Genomic DNA, 11,323 nt, shown 5'->3' with positions numbered 1-11,323 from the left:
CACCATATGGGCCGGCCGCGGTGGTCTAGCGGTTCTAGTCGCTCAGTCCGGTGCCGCACGACTGCTACGGTTTCAGGTTCAAATCCTGCCTCGGGGATGGATGTGTGTGATGCCCTTAGGTTAGTTAGGTTTAAGTAGTTCTAAGTACTAGGGGACTGGTGACCATAGATGTTAAGTCTCATAGTGCTCAGAGACATTTGAACCATTTTTTTCCACCATATGTTCAGGATAGAAGTGGTTGTAATTTCCAACACTTCCTCATCGGAGTACAAGTCTTCAACACCTACCTTCCAGCGGTATCTCATATTCTCTGTCAATAAGTAACTGTCCGTTCGTATCTTTTATCGTAGTACCACTTGTGTAAGTAGGTACTGCAGTGGCTTTATAGCGTTATATGCTTTATCTATTCTTACTCCAGTACATCGTTCTTGTACTTCGCCTAATTTCCTTCATCCATTCTTCTTCGTCCCCTGTAACTTTTGTCACAATCACATTCAGTATTGTTCTGACCTGCATTTTGCTTTTTTTTTTGTATTTCCCTTCTTATAGTTGTTTCTGTGACATATTAAATCTAGTATTTCTTCAGTAATCCCAGCTTTTCTTGTGACCCCTATCAGCTTGAAACTATATGTACGTCAACTACTGGCAAAATTTGTAAATCTATCTGCATATTTTAAGGCATTAATCAATGCAGTACCGCAACCTTTAGCAAGTTATTATATGTAAAAGATAAAATCTTGAGACTCCCTGCTTTGTAAAGTTCGGTCTCATACAATCACACGTTCCACCCTCTCCCTCCCTCTCTTTCTCTAACTCTCCCTCTGCTACCAGCGTAACTGCTAATCCCAAAAAAATTGTCATTAATGTAGAATTTTACCACTGTAGCCAACATTATTATTGTACTTAAAGTGTGTAACATGCCACCTGATTGTATAAACAAGTATGAAGTTTAAGCTATATTAACTTCTCAAAATAGGATTTGTGTGTCACCAGATATATTTATTCCAACGCATGCAATCGACACCTCAAAACAAACATCTCCAAAATCCTTTAAAAATTTATTCTGTAATAATGTTTTTACGATGAAAACACATCAAAAAAGTTTTGTATCACCTCGGTTCCGAGAGTTCCGGAACCTGTACAGAAAACTGGAATAGAGGCCAACATAAACATCATTTCCGCCCTTTTTATTGCTCATGAAAATCACACATTTCATATTGTGCTATCATGCAGCGAGACCTTCAGAGGTGGTGGCCCCGATTACTGTAGACACCGGTGTCTGTAATACCCATAGCACTTCCTCTTGCATTGATGCATGCTTGTATTCGTGTGGCATACTATCCACAAGTTCATCAAGGTACTGTTGGCCCAGATTGTCCGACTCCTCAACGACGATACGTCGTAGATCCCCCGGAGTGGTTGGTGGGTCACGTCGTCCATAAAAAGCACTTTTCAATCTATCCCAGGCATGTTCGATAGGGGTCATGACTAGAAAACACGCTGGCCACTCTATTCAAGCGATGTCGTTATCCTGAAGGAAACCTTTCACAATATGTGCGCGATTGGGGCGCGAATTGTCGTCCATGAAGACGAATGCCAGCGCAATATGCTGCCGATATCGTTGGGCTGTCGGTCGGAGGATTGCATTCACGTATCGTACAGCCGTTACGGCGCCTTCCATGACCACCAGCGGCGTACGTCGGTCCGAACCTCCAACTTGCTGCCCTCGCTGGACAGTGTGTCTAAGGCGTTCAACCAGACGGTGTTGTCTCCAAACACGTCTCCGACGATTGTCTGGTTGAATGCATATGCGACACTCATCGGTGACGAACGTGATGTCAATCCTGAGCGATATACAGTATTGGGTATGTTGTTGGGCCCATCTGTACCGCACTGCATGTCATGGCTGCAAAGATGGACCTCGCCATGGACGTCGAGAGTGAAGTTGCCCATGATGCAGATGCAGCCTATTGCGTATAATATGAGTCGCAACACGACGTCCTGTGGCTGCACGAAATGCATTATTCAACACGACGGCGTAGGTGTCGGGGTTACTCCGAGCCATAATCCGTAGGTAGTTGTCATCCACTGCAGTAGTAGCCCTTGGGCGGCCTGAGCGAGTCATGTCATCGACAGTTCCTGTCTCTCTGTATCTCCTCCATGTCCGATTAACATCGCTGTGGTTCACTCCGAGACCTCTGGAGACTTCCCTTGTTGAGAGCCCTTACTGGCACTAAGTAACAATGCAGACGCGATCGAATTGCGGTATTGACCGTCTAGGCATGGCTGAAGTACAGACAACACGAGCCGTGTACCTCCTTCCTGGTGGAATGACTGGAACTGATCTGCTGTTGGACCACCTCAGTCTAATAGGCGCTGCTCGTTCATGGTTGTTTACATCTTTGGGTGTCTTTTAGTGACGTTTCTGATCAGCCAAAGGGACTGTGTCCATGATAGAATATCCACAGTCAACGCCTATCTTCGAGAGTTCTGTGAACCGGGATGATACAACACTTCTTTTCATGTGTGTATATTCTTCGTACTTTGTGATAATGTTTTCTCTTTTGCAATTTATATTCTTTGTACTTTGTGATAATGTTTTCTCTTCTGCATTTTATATTCCTTGTGCTTTGTGATAATGTTTTCTCGTCTGCTATACGATCCTTGCACCAAAACGTTTCGCCGGCTGTGGTGACCGAGCGGTTCTAGGCGCTACAGTCTGGAACCGCGCGACCGCTACGGTCGCAGGTTCGAATCCTGCCTCGAGCATGGATGCGTGTGATGTCCTTAGATTAGTTATGTTTAAGTAGTTCTAAGTTCTAGGGGACTGATGACCTCAGAAATTATGTCCCATAGTGCTCAGCCATTGGAACCGTTTTTTGAACCTAATAGTTTCCAGACGCCATATTTGTTTACAAAATATGATTATACATGTGATGTGTTACGACAATGAGAAGAACCTGTTACCACTGTAGGTCTGTTTTACTTATTTTGTTTTTACTATTAGATATACTTTTAGCTTTTTTGTCAAAAGAAACCCAATATATTCAGAAATAATCATTTTCTTCTCCAGTAGACAGAGCCACATGTTCCTCCAAAATATCGTAACACAACACACACTCAAATGTTATACTAACCACCTAATGATGGAGGTTTAAACCTTTGAAACGCATCGTGGAGACAAACAGTGACTAGTAACAGTAAACTTATTGGTTCATTTAATGTCAATAACAGTCACGGTAAAGCCTAACCTAAAATGTTCGCATTTAAAGTCTGTTGTTTTTCATCCACTGGACATGACCGATCTATCCATCCGGTAACGGTGACTCCTATTTTATACATCTTGGCCTTCTCGAGAACCATAGTGTGATACGGAGTCATTTCATTTTATGTTAATGATGTATCTAACCACAGGGCCGGGTAGAAAGAACAACTGCTCGATACACAGTCAGTTTTGTCGATAGTGTAAGATCTTTATTCAGGGAGACCCTATGTGGGAAACGTCCAAAAGTAACATGTGCGGCATGCAGTCTGCTCTTCACGTTCTTTTCCGATGAGCAATTAGTTGATAATATACTTACGTAGAGCAAGTGCTCTATCTATTCCAAAGGTGTGCTGGGAATAGAGATACTAAAATCGGAAAAGGCCGTTCCAGGAGCTGGCTCTGCTAAATCTTTGTTTTTTGTATGCTGATGGTCAGGCTAAACCGTTTATATGCGGTACCGAAACAATTTACAGACAGTTGCGGCTCTGTGGGGGTGTGAGGTGGAGAAACATTGTCGTCAGCGTACTGCAGTTTAGTTACGTAAGTGAGACTTGTGAACCTTTTAGAGTGCAGTCTGGACTAATTGAATAGCCCTGGGTCAAAACTGTATTTAAGTTCTTCTGCTACGTTGCTTACAGGCGATGTCTCGCAAAGCGTAGCTCAGACATGTCATCATGGAAAGCTTGAGTCATTTGACTAAAGTCTTCAGGGTAGCCGAAACGTTTTAAGACCCTTCCACGATGCTTCTCTGGCATTGTATCAAAGGCCTTGTCTAGATCATAGAGCACAACTAGTAAAGGCTTACGTTATGCCCTGCACCTCTCATGCAGCTGACATATAAGTTGATCCTTTGGAGAGGCGAAATCCGTACTAAGATCAGGGAAGTACTGTCTCAGAAACAGTCTGGAGGTGATTCGACAAAATTAAGAAATTATTTTACCAGTTACGGAGGCCAAGGATATGTCAGGGTAATTGTCACTTATGGTTCCGTCGCCTGTTTTAAAAATCTTGGCAAGTGTGGAGCTTTTCACGTCAGCTGGTGCCTCACGGGCTCACACATTAGAAGAAACAGGGAGAATAGTCTGTTTTTTTAGAGGAAAGTCACCATTTTGAAAGGTCTCCAGAGGGATGCTGTCACGTTTAGGTGTCTTTGTCGGTTTTATACTATCTCGAGCCTTGTTGAGTTCATGAAATATCGGTGTGACTGCTATACAAGGTTGTACTGGATGTTGTAGGACATGTCCGAGAAAGTCGGCAGCAGCAGTAGAACTACGGTTTAAAAGTGAGTCGTGAAGCTGTTTCCACCGGTTTAAGAAGTCCTGTGATTGTCAGTGAGGATTTTCATGGTGTCGGCGGCCTTCAGGATTCCTGATGATAAACGAACAGGCCCAATTTTTTTTTATTCCAGCAAAAAAACTTGGCAAGTCCCCGACATCTGACAGACTTTGAAGTATCTTGGCTTTTTATTGTCACCAATGGTTCTTTATTGTTCTTATTTCACTCTGACGTTTCCGCTTGATCTGTTGAAAGTGTGTTTTCTTTTCCAAGTAGGATGGATCTTGAGCAATACATAGTAATATATCCCACTCTTATGAGGCTTTTAATCACTTCATTTTTGTCATAAAGTCAGTCATTTGTCTACTTCGCACCAAACGTTGATTACCTCTGCAGCCTTCTTGATTTTTTTGTTTAAATAGACCATTCCTGTTCAACATCTTTTGTGTTAACTAGGGTATTGCTAAGTCGTTCCAAATGTGTGTCTTGCAAGGGAGAACGAACCGTTTCATTCTGGAGGACGCTGATGTTGAATTTTCTCCTGGAAGGATTTAAGGAGGAGGATCGTTGTTTACGACGTACAAGGATCCTCAAACGGATAACCAGCAGTTTATGATCGTTCCAGCAATCATCGATGTTTCGAGTTGTTTTTTGTGGTCAGGACGACTTCCTTGTCATGCTGGACAGAGCTGACATAGTCACTGAGATGCCAGTGTTTGGAGCGTGGATAAATCCACGTTGTCTTATAACGATTAGGTCAGCGGATATGCATGTTGATGATGCAAAACTCACGCTCATCTTAGAGACCTGTAAGTAGCAGCCCATTTGCTGTACAGTTTCCGACACCTTGATTATCCATTGTTACCCCAAAAACTATTCCCTCTTCCCACTCTAGAACTGAAGTCGCCTAGTAACAAGAGTTTATTGGCATTTGGTATCTTGACGGTCAGCTGATCGGAGAATTGATTCTCTGTATCCTTCTCACCGCCTAATGTGGGAGAGGCAGAGACATGAGTGACGAAGCTGTTTCCACAAATGAGAATTCAAAGAGTCACAACTATTTCATTGATACGTTTTGGGGTTAATCGACGTTGTTTCCCTATTTTTGTTTTTACCACAAATCCTACACCACTGGTGTATCCTTTCCAAATATGGTGTATTATTTTTTATTTATTTATTTATGCATTTATTTTACCTGGCAAGATTAGGGCCTTCAGGCCCTCTCTTACACCTAACCAGGCATACTCAGATTGAACGAGTTACAGTTACTGAATAACATTAAGAACATTTAACGTATTATGCAGTATTGATGTCAAACGAAAAAAAATTGAGATTATAACAGTAGTACAATGATAGTTATAACAATAAAAATAATTATAACAATCAACGATAATAATGATAATAATAATGATAATAGTAATAATAATAATAATAATAGTGACTAAGTATATGAAAGTAAACATACATTTCTTTTGTGAATGTCAGTTAGTTGGGAATTTTCTCGTTATATTCTTGCAGCTTGTGAGTTATTCTCATCGAGCAGAGACATAAGACGATAGAATGGGGTGAAAGAGATATATAAGAGGTAGATAGGTTTGAGGAAGAGAAAAAGAATGGTAAAATTCGAAGCTGTGATGGAGAGAAGAAAGAAAGAGATGTTAGGGGCACAACAATGGTGGCTATACCGTCCCTAATATGTAAGTTTTGAGTTCCCTCTTGAATGTTGAGTAGTTCTGGATAAGACGCAGATCACAGGGGAGTGCGTTCCATAGTCGTATGGCTGAGATGGAGAATGACACGGAGAAAGATTTTGTGTTATGTAAAGGTACAGCCAAGATGATAGACGTATCCGATCTGGTATTGCGATTGTGGAATGATGATAGATGTTTAATGTGAGAAGATAAGTATTGAGGGCACCAGTGGCTAAGAAATTGATGAAGTAAGCACATCGTGTGGAGATCGCGTGCCTTATGTGGGCGTATCCAACCTAGCTGGGAGTATGAAGGACTGATATGATCATACAACCGAATATTGCACACGTATCTGACGCAAGCATTCATCACTAGCTCGAGGCGTCTAGAATTTTCACTATTCGTGCCGTGTTGAACTACATCGCAGTAGTAAAGATTAGGCAAGACTAGTGTTTGGACTAATTTTTGTTTAACGTGGGTTGGAAATATTTTTCTAAATTTTTGAATTGCATGTAGGGAGGAGAGCGATTTCCGGCAAGCTGTGACTGTTTGTTCTTCCCAGTTTAGGTGTCCATCCAAGATTATTCCAAGGTCTTTTACTGTTTTTTGGTATGGTAGTTGGGTACCATTGAGGAGTATTTTAGGGACTGTTTCGCGAAAGTACCGGCTGATTGACTTTGGATGAGATATAAGTATGACCTGGGATTTCTTGGGGTTTAGTTTCAGACCTAGGTTCTGTGCCCATCGAGAAACAGAGCAAAGATCTGCGTTCATACTCGCTACTGCGCCAGCAATGTTTTTGGGGCTTGCACTTATGTACAGATGGATGTCGTCAGCATATAGATGGTAGCTGCAGGAGTGAATCACTGAAGAAATATCATTAATATACAGTGAGAAGAGTAGTGGACCAAGGACGGAGCCTTGGGGAACTCCAGAGCGCACGCTTTTCCATGATGACTTTTCCGACCCACAAATGACTTGTTGACTTCTGTTTTTGAGGTAGCTGTCGAACCAGTGTATTGCGCTGTTTGAGAAATTCAGCTGTTTCATTTTAATTAGTAATATATCGAAGTCAACTGTGTCAAAAGCCTTGCTAAAGTCAAGCAGTGTTAGGATAGTAGCTTCACGTCTGTCCATAGCATGTTTAATGTCATCAGTTACTTTGATTAATGCAGTTGCTGTACTATGGTGCTTTCGAAAGCCTGACTGATATTCGTCATGGATGTTGTGAGTTTTGAGGTAATCCGTCAGCTGTTCATGTACGATGTATTCTAGGGCTTTAGATATTGCAGGTAGTATGCTGATCGGCCTGTAGTCACCTGGCGACTTAGGGTTGTCAGTCTTTGGTATAGGCTGGATTAAACTTTGCTTCCACTCAGTAGGATATATACTACTGACAAGAGACAGGTTGAAGATGTCTGTGATAATTGGAATAATAGTGGCTACGACGTTTTTAATCATGCCAATGCTCACTCCATCATTTCCTACTGCCTCGGAAGAGATTCTCATAATTGCCTTGTGTACTGTGCCGGTAGTGACATGTTTTAGGAAAAACTTGTCTCTCAAGAGATTGATATCTTGGGGCTGGTAATTTGTCGCTGCGTGGCAGATTACAGCTGTTGAGAAGAAATCGTTTAATTCTTCTGCAGACGCTTGATAAACAGCGTCATATCTTCGCTTCCCTATACCGAAACTGTGCAGCTTTTTCCACAGTGCAGCAGGTTTTGATATGCCGCATACGACAGAGCGGGCATGTCTGATTTTGGCATTTCTCACGCTTTGCTTCGTTCTGTTTCGGAGTTTCCTATAAGCTTCGTACGCCTCGGGAGTTGGGTTACGCTTGAAGGCCCTGTGTGCAGCATCACGTTTATTCATTAACTGGCGTAATGCAGTGGTGAGCCATGGAGCAGGAGCTCTCTTTACCTTGACAGTGCGTTGAGGAGCATGTTTATCATACAGTGCAATAATTTTGCAACATAATTGCCGAATTTTTCCGTCTAAAGTCGGTTCATTGCTTATATCATGCCAAGGGATGTCTGAGCAATCCTTTTGAAGAGCGTCATGGTTAACATTTTTTAAGTTTCTGTAGGTTACCAGGTGAGATTTTTCTTTGGTAGTATGCACTGAGTAATTTAAGAATATCACGTCATGAGCAGAGAGTCCCGGAGCGGATGTCTGATTGGCGCGGATTATTTTATCTGGTCGCTTTGTTGCTATTATATCTATGAGTGTGTGGCTGTGTGACGTGTGGTGAGTTGGGTCTAGCGGTGTTAAACTCATATCATTGGAGTGGAACAGTCGCCTTAGTTTTTCGGCAGAGGGAGATTTTAACTGTAAGTCGATGTTTGTGTCGCCCATAATGATTATGTGTTCATACTGTGTCACGAGTGAGGACAGGGCAGACTGAAAGGAGGACATGGCACCGACGTTTGGAGGTTTATAGATTACTCCAATTAGCAGTTTCTGATTTGATGTATTTATTTCGAAAAACAAGAACTCTGCTTCTCCTTCGCCCTTTGCATCCGATGTGCATAGTACAGTAGGTGTCAGATCAGAGCGAACATAGGCACCCACACCACCCCCGCGTCGTGTTTCACGATCTGCCCTTAGGAGAGAGTAACCAGCGATTCGGATAGCGTCGGAAGAAATGTTTGGTTTCAACCAAGTTTCAGAGACGAGGATAATGTGGAACAGCGATTGGCAGAACAGGTCACAGAACTCATCGAAGTGAGCCGTTAGCGACTGCGCGTTCGCGTGGGCCACAAAGAGCCCGCCGCCGGAACCGGTCCGTCCCTGAGCTAGCCTCAAAAAGTTGTCGTTCCCCTGATAGTCTAGTTTCACCTGAGGCAGCAATATCTGCATCTAGTCTAACTAGCTCGTGGATGATAAGAGCTGTTCTTCTTTCTGGTATGTTACCATTTAAATCCAGAAGAGTCCTGACATTCCATGTTCCAGTAGTCATTATCAAATTATTCTTTCTGGGTTTTCGTCTGCAAATTAGGAGTAACCTTCTGGGTGAAGACTGAAAGCCAGGTACAAGAGAAACTACTGATGTTTAATCAGCCTTTTCTAGGGCCTTGTCCATTCAGGGCGGGCAGCGGTTATCCTAAATAGGCCTGCCCAGTCGCAGACGAATGACCTGAGTACTCACATGAGTTCTCAGGAAGGCGACCATCACACACCTGCCTCTAATATGCAGGTCCAGAATAGTAGCTTTCAGCCTTGCTCACGCCTGCTACCACCGTCTTTATCCCATCGCCACTGGCTTTCAAGACAGATGGGAGGAGAAACTGCCAATCGCGTGTCTTTGTCTAAGGTAGATCTCAGCTTACAAGGAAGTGACCCGCTCACTATGATTCTGGAACAATTCATCGCGGCACGTGTGTATGAGACATGTGATTTCAGACACCAGTACTGCAGCAAAGTTCCGCGAGCTCTAAAACAGTAGAGCAGCGCGTTTACAGCCAATTCGTGTGGCATGACCTCTTCCGCCTACGCGACCGTTGGGAGACTCAGGTGTGATATGTTCCTCTTCCATCTGCTTCGCTGTTGGGTCGTAGGATGTTAGGGAAAGGCACTATGGAAAGGGATGCGGAGAGAGATGGTGCATTGTGGGACACACTTTGTCTGGTTCATCCGCTGAGACCTGTCCGGCTTGGGAGACCCGGCCAGTAGCTACGCTACCGCCAGCATAGCCCTCAGCTTGACATTAACACACAAACCTCTCTGCCCACAGGGGCAGTGCTACGATAACCGTTGTCCTCTGGAAAAGGAACGCGCGTAGTGTTGATGACAATCCTGCATCTTATCAAAAATAGAAGAGGTGCACTGCTTACTTCGTTACAGGTACGCGATAAACCGTAATTCCTCATCCGTTTACTGAGTGTCATTTTTCTATACCCACAATTAATAGAAGGCATTATTTAACGAAGGGGGGTTGCTCTAATTCCAAATGGGATAACAGCACTCCAATATCAAAGTAGAAAACTGTAGCAGGAAGTGAGTGATGAGTGGGGTTAGGAAAAAGCATGCAGCATGACTGTTTGATATGAAAACACGCGGCCACGTAATAATCTTCCAGTCTGCCTCCCTACATGATATGAAATTATTAATTGAAATGAAATATAAGAAAAGCGTTACAACTGGCATATGCATTTGCAAGATCGTAGTACTTTAATTGCAAATTTGTGACAGAAACTCTAAATTAGAGCACCAAACAATTTTCGAGACAAGAACGTGACACCGTTGAGTTATTATCACTTAAGAAGAACAGAACAGTTGGTTTTCTTGTAATATCTTGTTTCCGTACTTCATCGATGTAAAAAGAAGTAGCATGTTAAGGAGGTTCACTGCCGCTTTATTATATCAGAACACAAAATACGGTATAATTTCCGCCAGAAAATGCACATAACTGATGCAGGTGAAGTATTTATGCTTATTTAGAACGGTAAGACTACACGGAATTAGCTAAATGAAGACTGGGAGCAAATTTGTAAAACAACAGTGTCAAAAGGATGAAGATCATCCACCGTATTTTCCGTAATGCAACTTAGTCTATGGCAAAAATGTACGGAGTTACATTTATGAGCCAAAACATTATTACTACTGCCCACTGTGAAGTTCAAAAGGTCCTGGTGGTGTTGCGGGCACATGACGCAGTGAGGAAAACATGCAAGCTGAAGAGAGGAGTGGGCAGTCATTACAGCAAAGATGCGGGCGGCAAATACGTTTGACAATGGGCATATTGTTGTGGCGCTGCTGGTGAAAACGACAACCTCTGAAACTACGAAGCTGGTCGGCTGTTAGCGTACTGCTGTCATGAGCACCTGGGAAAGTAGTTGAAGGATGGTGGAACAGCGCGTGGGCCGTATGGTACTGGACGTCCATGTCTCAGTACAAAACGTAGAGGTCGAAGGATCCCCCACTGTGTGATCACCGATCGGTGGCAGATATGACGTCATATTACAATGCTGGTGCTGGTACAAGTGTTTCGTAGCACACCGTTCAATGTCTGTTGTTGAACATAGAGCTCCACATCACGCATCTCCTACGTCAGTTACGACTGCAGTTGGCACAGCATCACTGTGTTTTC

The sequence above is a fragment of the Schistocerca gregaria genome, chromosome X (genome assembly GCF_023897955.1).
Source record: "Schistocerca gregaria isolate iqSchGreg1 chromosome X, iqSchGreg1.2, whole genome shotgun sequence".
NCBI lineage: Eukaryota > Metazoa > Arthropoda > Insecta > Orthoptera > Acrididae > Schistocerca > Schistocerca gregaria.
Note: the sequence above shows the minus strand (reverse complement) of the source record.